The 15,149-nt window shown below is 39.9% G+C and overlaps 1 long non-coding RNA gene across 1 annotated transcript; it reads left to right on the forward strand.

The window, feature by feature from the left end:
• Nucleotides 1-1,524: 1,524 nt before the first annotated feature.
• On the forward strand, nt 1,525-11,383 carry LOC138923924 (uncharacterized). Its single transcript, XR_011438292.1, has 4 exons — nt 1,525-1,604; nt 4,038-4,538; nt 4,830-4,912; nt 10,331-11,383. It is a non-coding gene; the product is annotated as an uncharacterized lncRNA (long non-coding RNA).
• The last annotated feature ends 3,766 nt before the right edge of the window (nt 11,384-15,149 follow it).

Genomic DNA, 15,149 nt, shown 5'->3' on the forward strand with positions numbered 1-15,149 from the left:
AAGACAGCGTTAAACTGCAACAGGATAGAAATATAGATCAAGGGATAGAATTGAGACTCCTCAAATAAACCCATACATTTATGGGGAATTGATTTTAAATAAGAGTGCCAAGACCATAAAATTGGGAAAGAACAGTCTTTTTAACAAATGGTGTTGGGAAAACTGGACATCCATGTACAAAAGAGTGAAGCTTCATTCCTTCCTCACACCATAAACAAAAATTAACTCACAATGAATCAAAGACCTAAATATAAAAGCTAAAAGTATAAAATTCCTGCAAGAAAACACAGATGTAGGGGCTGGCCCCGTGGCCGAGTGGTTAAGTTCGCGCGCTACGCTGCAGGCGGCCCAGTGTTTCGTTAGTTCGAATCCTGGGCGCAGACATGGCACTGCTCATCAGACCACGCTGAGGCAGCATCCCACATGCCACAACTAGAAGAACCCACAACGAAGAACACACAACTATGTACCGGGGGGCTTTGGGGAGAAAAAGGAAAAAATAAAATCTTTAAAAAAGAAAACACAGATGTAAATCTTTATGACCATGGAATCAGCAATGATTTCTTAAATATGGACTAAAAGCACAGGCAACCAAAGAAAAAACTAGATCAATTGGACTTTTTCAAACTGAAAAAAGTTTTGGGCTTCAAAGGACACTTTCGAGGAGGGAAAGACACCCCTAGAGTGAGATAAATATTTGCAAATCACATATATCTCACAAGAGACTTGGATCCAGAATATATAAAGAACCCTGGCACTCAACAACAAAAAGATAAATAATCCAATTAAAAAATGAGCAAAAGATCTAAGTACACATGTATCCAAAGAAGATATACAAATGGCCAATTATTACATGAAAAGATGCTCAGCATCACCAATCATTAGGGAATCCAAAATCAAAATCACAATGAGATATGATTTCATATTCACTAATGTGTAATATAAATGACAGATAGCAAGAAATATTGATGCAGATAAGGAGAAATTAGGACTCTCATGCATTACTGGTGGGAATGTAAAATGGTACAGCCATTGAGTAATATAGTGGGCATTTCTTCAAAAGTTAAACACAGAATTATCACGTAGTCCAACAATTTCACTCCTAGGTGTATATCCAAGACAATCAAAAGTATGTGTCTACATAAAAAATTTTACACACACATTTAGAGCAACATTTTTCACAATAGCCAAAAAAATGAAAACAATTCAAACGTCTATCAATTAATGGGTAGGTTAACATGATGTGGTCTATTCATATAACAGAATATTCAGTCATAAAAAGGAACAAAGTTATTATGTATGCTATAATATGGATGAACCTTGAAAAAGATATGCTACATGAAAGAAACCAGACACAAAAGGGCACATATTGTATGATTCCATTTATATAAAATGTCCAGGATAGGCAAAAATCAGAGACGAAAAGTAGATAATGGTTGCCATGGGCTAGAGGGAGGAGTGAATGGGAAGTGACATCTAATTGGTATGGGTTCCTTTTACAGGTGATGACAATGTTCTAGAATTAGATGGTAGTGATGATGGCACAGCTTTATGACTATACTAAAAACCACGGCATTATACACTTTGAAATGTTGAATTTTAAGGTATGTGAATTATTACTTCAATTATTCTCTCAAAAAAGATAAAGCAACTCAACCTAAAAAGATGTCAAATATTCTAGCTTGAATTTCAGAAAAAAAAGTATATTTTCAAGAGCTACCATTGTAAATAGGAGAATGTGTTGTCTAATTTGTATTGTATATCAATATTATTGATGAACTTGCCAATCTTCTAAAATTATTGAACATTTTACAAACTTCTCAGTAAATGTACTCTTTAGGTGGCTTAAAAAAATAACTGACTGCAATTATCATAATAATGTAGCTGAGTCTCAAAATAATTACGGTGATGGAAATAAGCCAGAAACAAATGAATATATACTATATTCTTCCATTTATATGAAAATCTAGAAAATGCAAGCAAATCTATAGTGATAGAAAGATTAGTGATTGCCTAGGGATGGGATAGGTGTGGGAAGGGTTGGGAGGGATGGATTACAACATGACACAAAGAAACTTTTTGGGGCGATGGCTATGTTCACTATTTTGATTGTCTTGGTGGTTCCATGTTTGCATATATATGTCAACACTTTTTAAATGTGTGCAGTTTATTTGTATGTCAATTATACCTCAAAAAAGCCATTTCTTAAATTGAGATATAATTAACACACAACATTGTCTAACTTTAAGATGTGCAATTTGTTTATTTGATACATTTATGTATTGCAGTATGATTACTACCATAGGGTTAATTAACACCTCTAATATGTCACATAATTATTATTACATTTTCGTAGTGAGAACAACTAATATCTAGTCTCTTAGCAACTTTGAAGTTTATAATGCTACTAACAGTGGAAAGGAAATCCAAAAGTGTTTGGCAAAGTGTCTAAGCCAGTTTACTTGTTTGGAGAGGGACAAATGAAATTAAATGATATTTTCCACCCTACTTATCTCCTAAACTTACGCAGTATTTGCCCAATTAATTTTTCTTATCCATCTGTCTGTAGTTTAGGCAATCTGTACCCTGTTAAGAAGTGTTCCCTTGTGAAGGGTGGGGCACATTACCAGGGCTTTAAATGAGAGGGAATGAGGAGGAAAAGTGAGGACTATATTCTAAGGCTTTAGCCACTGAAAAGAACCTTCAGCCCTTCGCTTGCTCATGGCAGAGGGAAGGTTACCTGCAGTTTTATCAGAAGAGCCACGTTTGAAGGTCGGAAAGTGGAGGTTTGACCAAGTAAGTTCCAAGCACCAAAGGCATTACATACATTATAATAAATGTCCCACAGCCTTTTGAGCTGCTGAGACCATATCATCAGCATCAATCTCACTAGAACATTAGGAACCACCGCTTTTTAACTCCTCCCATTCCAACACACAACTCAATGCTTGCATCTATTGATATTCATCATGATGTGATTAGTAGCTAAGGCTGGAGGGAGAAGGTTTGGTTTGGAACATGGAGTAGCCAACAGGAGAGACTAAAAGGGGAAGGTCCTTATCTCAATCCTTTGATTGAGTTTGAGCCAGGATACAGAAGACTGGTAGCCAGAAGCTGATGGAACCATTCACAAGTTGCTCAGCGAGATTCTACACAGAAGCAGAGTTGCTTTGGCCCTAAGTAACAAGGATATCTCAGAGATTATGAGGAGACAACTCATTTCCCCAGGTCAGTGTAAACTCCAACACTTCCCTAGCATCCTGAGGATTAGTGGGTCTAACAGCATCCAGGAAAAGTCCCTTTGAGCTCAGCACTGGGTGCTCAGTGATGGGCATTTTCACCAATGCTATTGGAGTATTTCCCAGAGAAATAACTGAGCTGATTCCAAGTGGTGATGGAAGCTGCATGTTGGACGAAGTGTGAATTTGGGGAAGCCTACAGAGTACTTCCCAAAGTAATGAAGACTCTTTGAGAGAGGCCTTAAGATCCTACTACTAATAGAAAAAGTCTGTGAGCCATTGTTATTTGAGCACTAAAAGTTGGCATGATTTTTTTAATTACTCAAAGCCTGGAGTGTTCTAGAAGTACAGGTTACATGCCCTCCAGGGAGTCTGTAAAGTCCAGCAGGGTGGGATGGCACCTTATTCTTCTTTATATCTTCCTTCCACTATGTCTGAGGCAAAGTAGGCTTTCTCAGGATTTTTGTTCAATGCCACAGAGTAGGAAAGGATGGAGAAGTATAAGGAAGGAAAGCCCCTCAAAAATAGCTATCCCATCCATGATTAAAGAGAATAATGCAGATAAATAAGTAGGTTCGGGGAACACGAGGTGAGAGGAAGAGTTTATAGTTTTTCTAATGGTTGTTCTTTCAATTGCTTATATCAAAAATTCAAGTACAATAACAAGTGATGAGAAAAGTAAATTATAACCACAAAATAAGGTTCCCTCAAGGTGCTTTAAACCATTGATTGGCTGAGATGGAGGAGGAACAAAAGGAAATGAATCAGATCATTTCTTGTCTCTCATTTCTTCCCCAGAAATCCTGATCTCCACTTCCCTGTCTCTCAATATGTGTACCCAGATATCACATCTGGTCACTACCTCTACTCAGCAACAAAAAATGGAATATAAGCCAGTGAAAGGAAAATAAAGGAAAAAAGACAAGAAAAAGTGGAGAGGGAAGTGGTAAAACTAATGTTTCAGAAACTAAGGACCAATAATGAAAATGTCTTTCAACTTTTCCTGAACAACATGACTCCCCATACTAATACATATTAAGCCAGCTTGTATTTATAATTAAGAACAAATGATGCCCCATTCAACTGATGTACAAGATCAGTACTAGAGACAACAGGATCCACTGGAATAGTGACCTCACAGGAAGACCCGCCTGATAGGAGGCATTTGTGAGGTCCAGCCCCCTGAGCTGCTGCTGTCAGCACCCTTCCTGGGCCCTGCCTGTGGGCTCCCCTCCATGCCCAAGCCAGCCATGGGCAGCACACTCTTCTGCTGGGTGGTCATCTGGCTCCTGGGGGCAGGTGAGTGCTGGGCTAGTGGATCAGCATCACTGGGCTCTGTCTGTGGCTCTATAGCTATGTCTCAAATATGACTTGGACATCCATGTTGCCAAGAGATTTTTCTGAAAAGTATCAGCATTTAAATTAAAACAAAGTATTGCATTATGGAGTAAAAGTCAAAATTGATGTGAGTTATTAAACTCACTCAGGAGACTTCAAAGATATTTGAGGTTGCCTGGGCTTGTTTCACTGTAAGGCACTCACTTCCTCTGTCATTACAACTCTGTCTCATGCAATCTTTTCTTTTCTGAGGTCCCACAAATTCCAGTGTCATCCAGGACCCAAGACACTTGGTCAGGGGAAGAGGCCAGGAGGCAACATCAAGATGCAGCCTGGTGAGAGCATACAGTCGCGTTTACTGGTGTCAGCGTCACCTGTAGGAAAGTCTGAAATTCATGATTTACCTCTAGAAATAAAAAGTCATACACAATTCAGCAAGGTCAGCAAAACGCTTTTCTGCTGAATTTCCCAAAGAGGGACCCAGTGTCTTAAAGATCCAGCTGGCAGAACTGAGAGACTCAGCAGTGTATTCCTGTGCCAGATCCTGATCCACATCAATGCAGAGTCCCATCCTCTCAATATACAAACACCTTCCAGGCCCTGCCAGGGAAGCATTGAGGGCTGGGAGACAGCACATGTTTGATTAGGGAACAAATCAGCTATCAGGCATTTCGCAGGGTAAGGATGGAAATAAGTGAGGATTGTAGAAATATCATGGAGCATCCCAGCCCAAGCTCAGGAACTAAGACTCTGTTACCTGAAATAGGTAAAGATTTTTAAAAACTAGACATAATTCTTCAGGTTAAACACTTATTGACTGACATAGTTCTCTTTTCTTTATTTCATACTCGATTTCAAGTTCTCAACTGCATGCTTTAAATATTAAATTTCATTTCATCAACAAGACAACTAAGCAAAGGAAATATTGTCTTCATTTTCACCATGAGAAAACATGGTTCCAGGAGTTCATTTATCTTTATGAAATCAAAAAAGAAAGAAAGAAAATAGAGAAAGATACAGTATACAAACTGAAATTTGTCTGGCTCAAAGGGCTGTGCTTTTTATACCACGCTGTACTTCCTCTTATTCTTTCTGGAATAATCCAGGCTTTATCCCTTGCCTAACACCTATGCAGGTATGTGTGTTGATGCCAGGATTAAAAGCTCCTGCTATGGGATATCCCAGAGATGGTGGAAGTAGAGTTGGATAAATTTGTCTGGAATTTAGGAAATAGGTCTGGTCCCCAAATGCTGTTCAATGGAAACACGTCTCCTCAACTTTTTGTTGTCTCCATGAATAATTTCTTAGTCTCATCACGCAACAGATGTTGGGCACCTACAGAAAAGTGTTCATATCATTTGCTTTGTTGAAACAATCTCAGAAAACCAAAAGGAAGACGAATGCAAAGTCACTTGAAAAACATACAGACCTAGGAAGTGACCCCTCACCAGAATGGAGTATAAACCACGTCATTCGGCTGTTTTCTGCCTTTGGACTTTCTGAAATTATTTTATTGTCCTGCTCCCTCTGCCCCTTCCCTGGAGGAGGTGGTGGAGCAGAAAAACTGCGAAGGAGACAGAAGAGGGGCAGTGACTGGGCCAGAGCGGGGGTTGAGAGACCACCAGAAAAAGACACCCCCTGAGTCAGACCAGACAGGACCTGAGGAAGGAGGTTTCAAGGTGCACTCATATCACTTAAAGAGACAGGCACGTGATTGAAAGGGATCCTGTTCCTAATATATAGCTTCTAAAGGAGAAGAAAAGTCAAAAAGGAAAGAAGACGGGTCCTCTGGCAATTGGATAGTGAAGGAGAAAAAAAAAGGAAAATTGGAAAACTTAGAGTCCCGCAAAACAGAGGAGAATCACAAAACTAGAGGGCTCACAACACTGCCAACGTGAAAACAAACAAAGAAAACTTCCTAAAATGGCTGCACTTTGCTAGAACAACAGGAGAGGGCACCATTACGCTGGGTATGTTGCAAAACACCTCAGCAGCATGAAAATGAACAAGAGGAAAGCACAATCCATAGAGTAGGAGAAATCTTCCGCTTTTCACCATCTCCTCCCAAAAAACAATCATGAGTCAGAAGAAAGTGTAAATCTACACTCCAAACACAGTTAAATACACTAAAGCAAGCAGTTGAAGATAGGATAACTCACCTGCAACCAGAAGAAGAGAAGAGAAATGGCAAACACAGGGAGAAATTTAAAAAAAAAATGTCAATTGAACTCCGGAAAGAAATGAAAGAAGCAAAAAGTATCTAAGAATATATGAAAAGATACCCAAGGAAGAATAAACTCAAATGGAAATTCAGTAAAGGCTTGAAGAAAGGCTATGTTTCCAGAGCCTTTCTCTGTCTTCCGTAGGCACCATGGACAGTAGAATCACTCAGAGCCCAAAATCCCTGTTCAGAGAAGAAGGACGAGATGTGACCCTGGAATGTGAACAGAATTTGGATTACAGTGCCGAGTACTGGTACCGACAGGACCTGGGCCAAGGGCTGAGACTGATCTACTACTCGCACATTGTAAATGCTGTTCAGAAAGGAGACGTATCTGAAGGCCACAGGGCCTCTCAGGAGAAGAAGGCATTCTTTCCTCTCACTGTGACATCCACTCAAAAGAATCAGACAGCCCTGTATCTCTGTGCCAGTAGTAGAGACACAGTGAAGAACTGCCACCTCATTTCTGTGCATAACTGTGTCCCTAAGCCCTTCTTCCCACCAGGTGGCAGGGTTTTCTAGACTGAGTACCTTGGTCTACTGGCTTCCTTCCACCTCAACCAGGCCTCCAAAGTAGCTGCCGCCATCAGCGATCTTTGTGGAATGGCAGGGACTTCAGCGATACATTAACTTGGTTTTAAACGTGACATATATGCATATATCTATATATTTATCTATCTGTCTGACTATATCATGATGAGAGAGAGAGGAAGAAGAAGGAGGAGAAAGAAGAGGAGCAGGAGGACAAGAAAGAGGAGGGGAGGGAAGAGAGAGGTTAATTGTACAACCCAGTTCTGTTTTCTATTTTACCAAACACTGGAAAAGAAAAATGAACCTAAAATGGTCTCTTTCTTCAGAAAGACAATAAAAACCTAGTGAGGAGAGAAATGTGTAGAAGATAAATACTGTAATCTAATAGCAAACGTGTACTTTAATCAGAGGTTTTGGTGGAGTATAAGAAACAACATGTCCAATTCTGTCTGGTGACACCGGGAAGGGCTTCAAAGAAAAGACAAAATATGAGACAAAGCTCGAATGGTGAGTAGGATTTCACCAGATGCACAAGCACCACCTGAGTGATACAGGCTTAGGGACCTATGTTAGGAGAGAACTATGAGATAATATCAAGAATAAAGATGATTAATCCCCCCTCCCTTGGAACACGACAATAAGAGAAAAGTTGGAAGAATGAGTGGAGCAAAGTTATGAAACAAAATTGAGTTACTAGAGCTAGTGGGCCTTCCATGGATATCTGCATAGAAAAACTCAGTAGGCTCCTGTAAATGCACTCTGCACTTAGAAGAGAGAGTCGGGCTTGAGAGAAATATTTGCGTGGGTAATCACCAGACAGGTAGTCAATATTATTTTGCAAATGATCTTTATGTTTTCTATATGTTTTGCCCTTTGTGGTCTTCCACGTATCTATGGAATTAGAAGGCAAATGGTATTAATTCCTGGGACTGCATTTGTTTACAAGTTTTTATTTGATCACATAATTCTGTTTCCAGAAGTGAATGACAGTCTATATTTTTCAGACTAACCTTCACAATGCATCCAACTAAAACTACTGGATGAACTATATTTTTAAATAATCTTGGAAGAATCTGAGAAGCCGAGTCTGTTCTCTTTTGTAGCCCTGTGTCTCCTCAGGCAAGCAAATTATGGAAAAATATGGAAAGACTCTCCTTGACTATCAAACACAAGCCTTGGCTTCATGTCTTTTGTTTGGATCCCTTCCTGATTCTGTGGTTATTTCTGGCTTTCTTCTCCCATATATTCTGTGGTAGCTTGACTCACCCAGAGACCAATATATTGAGATATAGATATGGGAAAGAGACACTAACCTCTGAATAGGATTTAAAACACTGATGTGGTGTGATGAGCATTCGAAGCTGTCGTTGCAACTAATGCTCTCTGATAACAATGAGGAAATCATTGGGAATGGGACGGATCTAAGATGCTTCACTTGGACTGTCCAGAGCATGTTCACAGACACCCCCAGGTCAATTATTTCCTGAGCCAAATGATGCCGTCATGGACTTTTGTGGCAGTCGGGGAGACAGCCCTAGACTTCTCTGCTCCCTGTGTGCAAGCCACATTCCAGAGGCCATGGGATGGGGTGAGGCTATCTGTCCAATGAGAGAAAGGAGATTAAAGGCATGACAGGAAGAGAGAGACAGTCTTGTTCTTCTTTGTTGTCTTGGGAATAACTGGAAGGGATACAGATTTCTTCTGTCCATTGAGGAATTTGTCAAACAAAGCATAGGGACTTTACTTGATTTTAAAACGTTCGCTCTAAAACTATTGAACCATTTACTTTTTCATATTGCTCCTGACACTAAAAAGCTGTGAAGTTTCATAATAGCTTTGATTTCCATGATCAAGCTGTAAGAGAGTTCTTGTATGAAAATAAAGCCAAAAAATTTAAAAAGTTGAAATATCACTAAATGTTTCCTAGGTAAGTTTTGAGAAGCCTTTGCATCTATTAACTAAGAAGAATAATTCATATAAAAATATAATGAAAGAACACAATAAACACGATTTCTAAATTTAAAAATACGCTGGAAGCAATAGTAGTAAATTAGAGAAGTCAGAGAACTAACTGTTAATTGTATAGAAACTGAAGAAATATTCCAGAATTTTGAGGAAAAAGAAGGGAATATGTGAGAAAACCATATCATCACAGCTCCTTTGTTCTTGATGACCTCAAACTGGAAAACTCTTAAATGTCAATCAACAATGCAATGGATAAACTGTGTTACATTTATATAATCGAATAAAATATAGCAAAAAATCAAATATTATTTGAAAAATCATGGATGGATGAATCTCATAAACATAATGTTGAATAAAAGAAGCCAGAAGCAAGAGTACACAGTACGTGAAGGTAAAATAGTGGCTACTTGGTGATATTTTCAATTTACCTGGAGAGAAGCATGAGGGAGGCTTCTGGGCTTCTGAAAATGTCCTATATCTTGATCTGGCTTACAGTTCCAAAAGTGTATTCGCTTGTGAAAATTTACCAAGCTATACACTTTAGATTTGTGCAGTCTATTATATATATATATCTCACTTAAAAAGCTTAGAAAACCAAGCTAACAACCACCACCCCAAAATGTAGTAACCTAAAATAAAAATGTTTTATCTCTCATGGTTCTGTGGCTTGAACAGTCTTTGTTGCGCACTTCCCACTGGGCTCTCTCAAGTCGTCACAGTCAAAAAGTCACTGAGGCTGGGGACATCTGAAAGCTAACCTGGGTTGGACAGCCAAGATGGCTTCTTTGTGCACATACCTGATTCCTCTCCTGGGGTGGCTGAAATAGCTGTGGACCAGCCTGGCATGTCTCTCTTTCTTCACACAGCCCCTCAATGTGGTTAGGTGGCTCTCCTCATGGCATGGTGGCCTCAGGGTAGTTAAAATTATTACATAACGGCTGGCTTCCTCAAAAGTGAGCATTCAGGAGAGCCAGGTGGGATCTACAAGGGTACTGTTCCATCTTGGAAAATCTTACATCTGTTTCTACCCCAACAGGCCAGCCCATAGTCAAGAGGAAGGAACTGACGTAAACATGAATACTGGGAGTTATGTTTCATCTGGGTGCCATCTTTGAAGAGTAGCTACCATAATATGATAAATTCATAATTCTGATTCTGTTCCTCACTGCCTTGGACCAATGATGACTTCAGAGCATAGTAACAGCTGCTTCATTTGCAAATAATTTTCTTGAGATCAAATCTAATCAAGGACTATACCAGGAAGAAGGTTCTGGGAAAAGCATTTCCTCCTTAGTTAAGTTGATACAGTAATATAAACCACAGGTGTGTACCTGATAGTTGGTGGTCCTCAAAAGGAGTAGAAAGATTTTCTTCTGATCTGGGGGCTTCCAGCCACTTTATCCCATATATGTCATAATGTTATACCAGAAGTAATGCATCACAAGGTAATTTAACCTACTCTTTGCGGGAAAAGTACAGTTAAAGTAGGAGTTGGTCCCAGTCTAATATGATGTCTACCAACCATGAAACAAATATAGTCACAGGAGCTTGTAAGATGACATTTAATCCGTATATTAGTCTTATGTATACCATAATATTTAGTATGCAATAATCATACTTCCTATGATTAAAATCTGTGTCACTATAGGACAAACATAATTTGATGGATCAAGTCCTAATCCCACTTTTCTTAGTTACCCACTCCAGATAAAAAGAACTAGATACTGAGTGAAGGCACAACTGGGAGGTTGATAGAAAAATGAAAGCGTAATGCTTTGGGGAATAAAACCTTCAGTCTCTCTGAAATTGCTATGCATTTCCAAGAGTAAGACATTTAAAACAAATATCCCATCATGTTCAAAGCAGAAGTAAAACCTCAAATCTCCTAGAAGCTATTTCCGTTAGCCAATACATAACTTATGACCTGCATCATGGTGAAAGAGCTATAAATAAATTATCCTCATGGCCTCCACAGTGCTTTACATGAAGACATATAGATTATAATAGATAGTCATGTTTAGAATTAAGTCCACCAATAAGGGGGGACTCTCATGACATAGTTGTGAAATAAATTGCTCATTTGGAAGATGAGGATGTATCCTAATCATTAATATAAAAAAATATTGAACTTCTAGCCTAGGACTTCTTATGCCCACCCATAATTCTGGTGATAAACCTCCATGAGTTGTCTTGGTGTTGTGTGCTTGTCTCAGCCTATGAATAACCAATGTCGTGGCTGGACAAGCCCTGTGGTTATTATCAGTATTTCAAGATGCCCTCAGCAATAACCATTAGGAACGTCCTAGGAAAAAATTTATTACTTACAGGTCCTAGAAATTACATGGCACAGCTGGGGCTACACAGCCAGATCTCAAGTAGAGAAAGCATGCAAGGGCCTGGGATCCTGTTTTCACTGGGGTTGAGGGTGGAGGCCTCGTGTTTTTTGGACTCACTCCATATTGGTGAATTTAAAACATAAGAGCAGCAATTTAAAGTGTGGGAAAACAAAAAATAAGTGGCCCAAGTGGTCAGTTATCATAATCAATCAAGATCTTTAAAACAAAGGAGGCTGGGCTGGAGGACTGAAGGGAGGGGGCCCGGCTCTGTATCTAGTTATATGGCTGGCAATGTGAATATTTGAGATCGCCATTTTTGAAGTGGATGCCTCTTTGAAGTGAATGCCTTGGCAATCAAAGCTTAAGTCAGGCACTTACATGACAAAAAAGAAAATCCAACCATCAGGGCTTACACTGTACTTGGTTAATTCGAGGATGTGGCACAGAAGTAAAGAACTGACTCTAATGCCATTTACGACACAAACATATTCCCCTTTCCTTTTGTAAGGCTAAGAAACTTGTTTCAGTCATTTCAGTGATCTAGATCTCAGTGTATCTTCTGTAAAATTAGGAGTTGAACTGAACATTTTTGAGGTCCCTTTCAGCAGCATATATACAGTTAGTTCTTTGATAGTCAGAAAGAGTAATGGATCCTACATCATTGGCAAAGGTCACCACCAGGGGGCAGATTAGAGCATTCTCAGGATCATGTAAGCAGTCATCCATCCTTCTAAGGGAGGAGGAAGGAAGAATGAAGAGCAGGGTCACAACTCTCTTGAGACAGGTGTGGTGTGAGGTCAACCCCTGAAGATGCTGATGCTTCTGCTGCTTCTGAGCCCCAGTATGAGCCTTTTTATATATTTCATTAGCTTGGGCAGTTGTGCATGGGTGTTGCCGTGAGTGAGGTGATAGCTGGAGATTGTGGATACTTTCTGCTGATTACAATGAGAGGGAACATCCATACCCCTGGGGATGTAAAGGGTACGGTGAGAAGTCACCAGTCAGGAGAGATGGGGGATGATGATTCTAGGAAGTCTGAGAAGATTTTACAAAACAAACAGGATTGTCTGGGAGCTGGGAAAAAGGTGAGGGAGGGAGGCTGTGGGTTCTCTGGCTGTGGACATGTCTGACTGGTTCTGCTGGCCTCGTTCATCTCTTTGACCTCTGTTTCAGCAGGTTTAGGACTTGGTGCTCTCGTCTCTCAACATCCAAGCAAGGCTATCTGTATGAATGGAACCTCTGTGAAGATCGAGTGCCGAGCAATGGACTTTCAGGCCCAAACTATGTTTTGGTATCGTCAGTTGCCGAAACAGGGCCTCACACTGATGGTAGCTTCAAGTGACAACTCCAGCATCACATATGAACAAGGTTTTACCAGGGCCAAATTTCCCATCAACCATCTCAACCGAACATTTTCAACTCTGACAGTGATGAGTGTGCATCCTGCTGACAGCGGCCTCTACTTCTGCAGTGCTAGTGACACAGTGCTGGGCAGATCTCAGAGACCCAAACAAGATCCTCTGCAGCAGCCCCCTCTTTCTCACCCCACCAAACCCCTGGAGCCCTGTGGAAGGAGGTGTAGAGAGAGGAAAACCACAGCTTCCCTTTAAGACATCTGTGAGTCTGTGTGTGTATGTGTGTTTGTGTGTGTGTGCGTATAAAAAAAGAGAAAGAAAAAAATATCTGAGTGTGAAATGTGGAGAAGTGGTGTGTTTGCAAGCTAGACAAATAGAATGGAACTGGGTCCATAAAGCGGCCAATGACATGGAAAGGTCCCTGGGCTGAAGATTATAAACTTGGAATTTTTCTGACTCAGCTGTATGTTAATCATATGTTCTTAGATAAATCCATACATGCTCCTCTAGGTAGATCTCCAACGCTTGTATAAGACACTGTGTATTTTCTATAACACCTTGGCAGTTGGATCTCCAAGCCTATTCAGAACTGTCTTGTCTCCATCCTAGATCCTCAAGGTAAAGAGAATTTTAAGGCATCCAGAGATATTCACTCATGAAAGGATTTGATGATATGCTATATGTAGTGTTTCCATAGATGAATGAACAGTGTAAGACTGGATACAAAGGAAGATGGGCACTCTCTTTACCTAGGTACAGAGCACACAAAACCTTCACAGAGTGGGTGTTGTTGAGCTGGATCTCGAGAAATGTGTCAAAGGGAAGAGAATGAAGAGGGAGCATATAAGAAAGACTTCAAACAACATGGATGTCAACAGAACTAGAAAGTTCTGTCAGAAGCCAGAAGATAATAGGTGGAGCAGTAAATGTGAGCCTGTCAGAAAAACCCTTTCCTAGGAAGAACCAAAAAATGATACTGAACACAAATCTCATATGACTATCAAAAAATTAGCAAAATATATTAACATATTTAATAGAAGAAACACCTATGACCAATAAATATATGAGGAGACAATTAAATTCACTGATGATCTGGAAAATGTGCAGAGATATAGAAAGCTTGGAAATAGAATCTGTTCATCAGGGTCATGGAGCCACGGGATTACTGTGGGAGCTTTAGCGATACAAAAAATTCAGAAAGAGTTTGGCATTATCTCATATAGTTGATCATTCCTGTATTCCAAGACCCAGCAATTCCACTCCTACGTTTACATCAGGGTAAGCTCTTACATGTGCACATCAGAAGACACGAAAACAAAAATATTCTTTCAGCACTGTTCGTAACAGCAAGACATAGAACAGAGCCACATATGCATTGAAAAGAGACTAAATGCTTAAACGGTGGTATACTCATGATGGAAAACTATATGTACCTCTGTGAAAATGAATGAGGGGCCAGCCCAGTGGTGCAGCGGTTAAGTGCGCACGTTCTGCTTCGGCTGCCCGGGGTTCACCGATTCGGATCCTGGGTTGCAGACATGGCACCGCTTCGCACACCATGCTGTGGTAGGCGTCCCACGTATAAAGCAGAGGAAGATGGGCACAGATGTTAGCTCAGGGCCAGTCTTCCTCAGCAAAAAGAGGAGGATTGCCAGCAGTTAGCTCAGGGATAATCTTCCTCAAAAAAAAAAAAAAGAAAGAAAGAAAAGAAAATGAATGAACTCCAGTGTTGAGCAATGTTATAGGTGAATCTTAGCAATATAATACAAAATGCAAAAACCTCGATAATATTATGTAAAGCATGATAAGTTTTTTATAAAGCTAATAATATTCAAGAAAATAATTTTCACAATTAAGTATAAATTACATAAAGTTATATTGAAAGGAAACAAGAAAGAGTTGTTGCTGGAACTGGCTTTTACCAGCTCTTGAGTCTTACTTGTACACACCTTTCTGAACTCCAATTTCAAAGACATCATGCAGGTAGCTTGAAATCAGCCATAGTGGGAGTATTGACACCACAACTAACAGCAGACACAGCAAATCAGGGCTTGTTTTATTTTCTTCCAGAGAGTTTGTTGTCAAACATTTACCCACACATAGTTATAAGAAATGATGCTGACTCAAGTTCGGAAAGTGTTTAACGTGGGACTTGGAAGGGGGT

The sequence above is a fragment of the Equus caballus genome, chromosome 4, assembly GCF_041296265.1.
Source record: "Equus caballus isolate H_3958 breed thoroughbred chromosome 4, TB-T2T, whole genome shotgun sequence".
In the NCBI taxonomy this organism is placed as follows: Eukaryota; Metazoa; Chordata; class Mammalia; order Perissodactyla; family Equidae; genus Equus; species Equus caballus.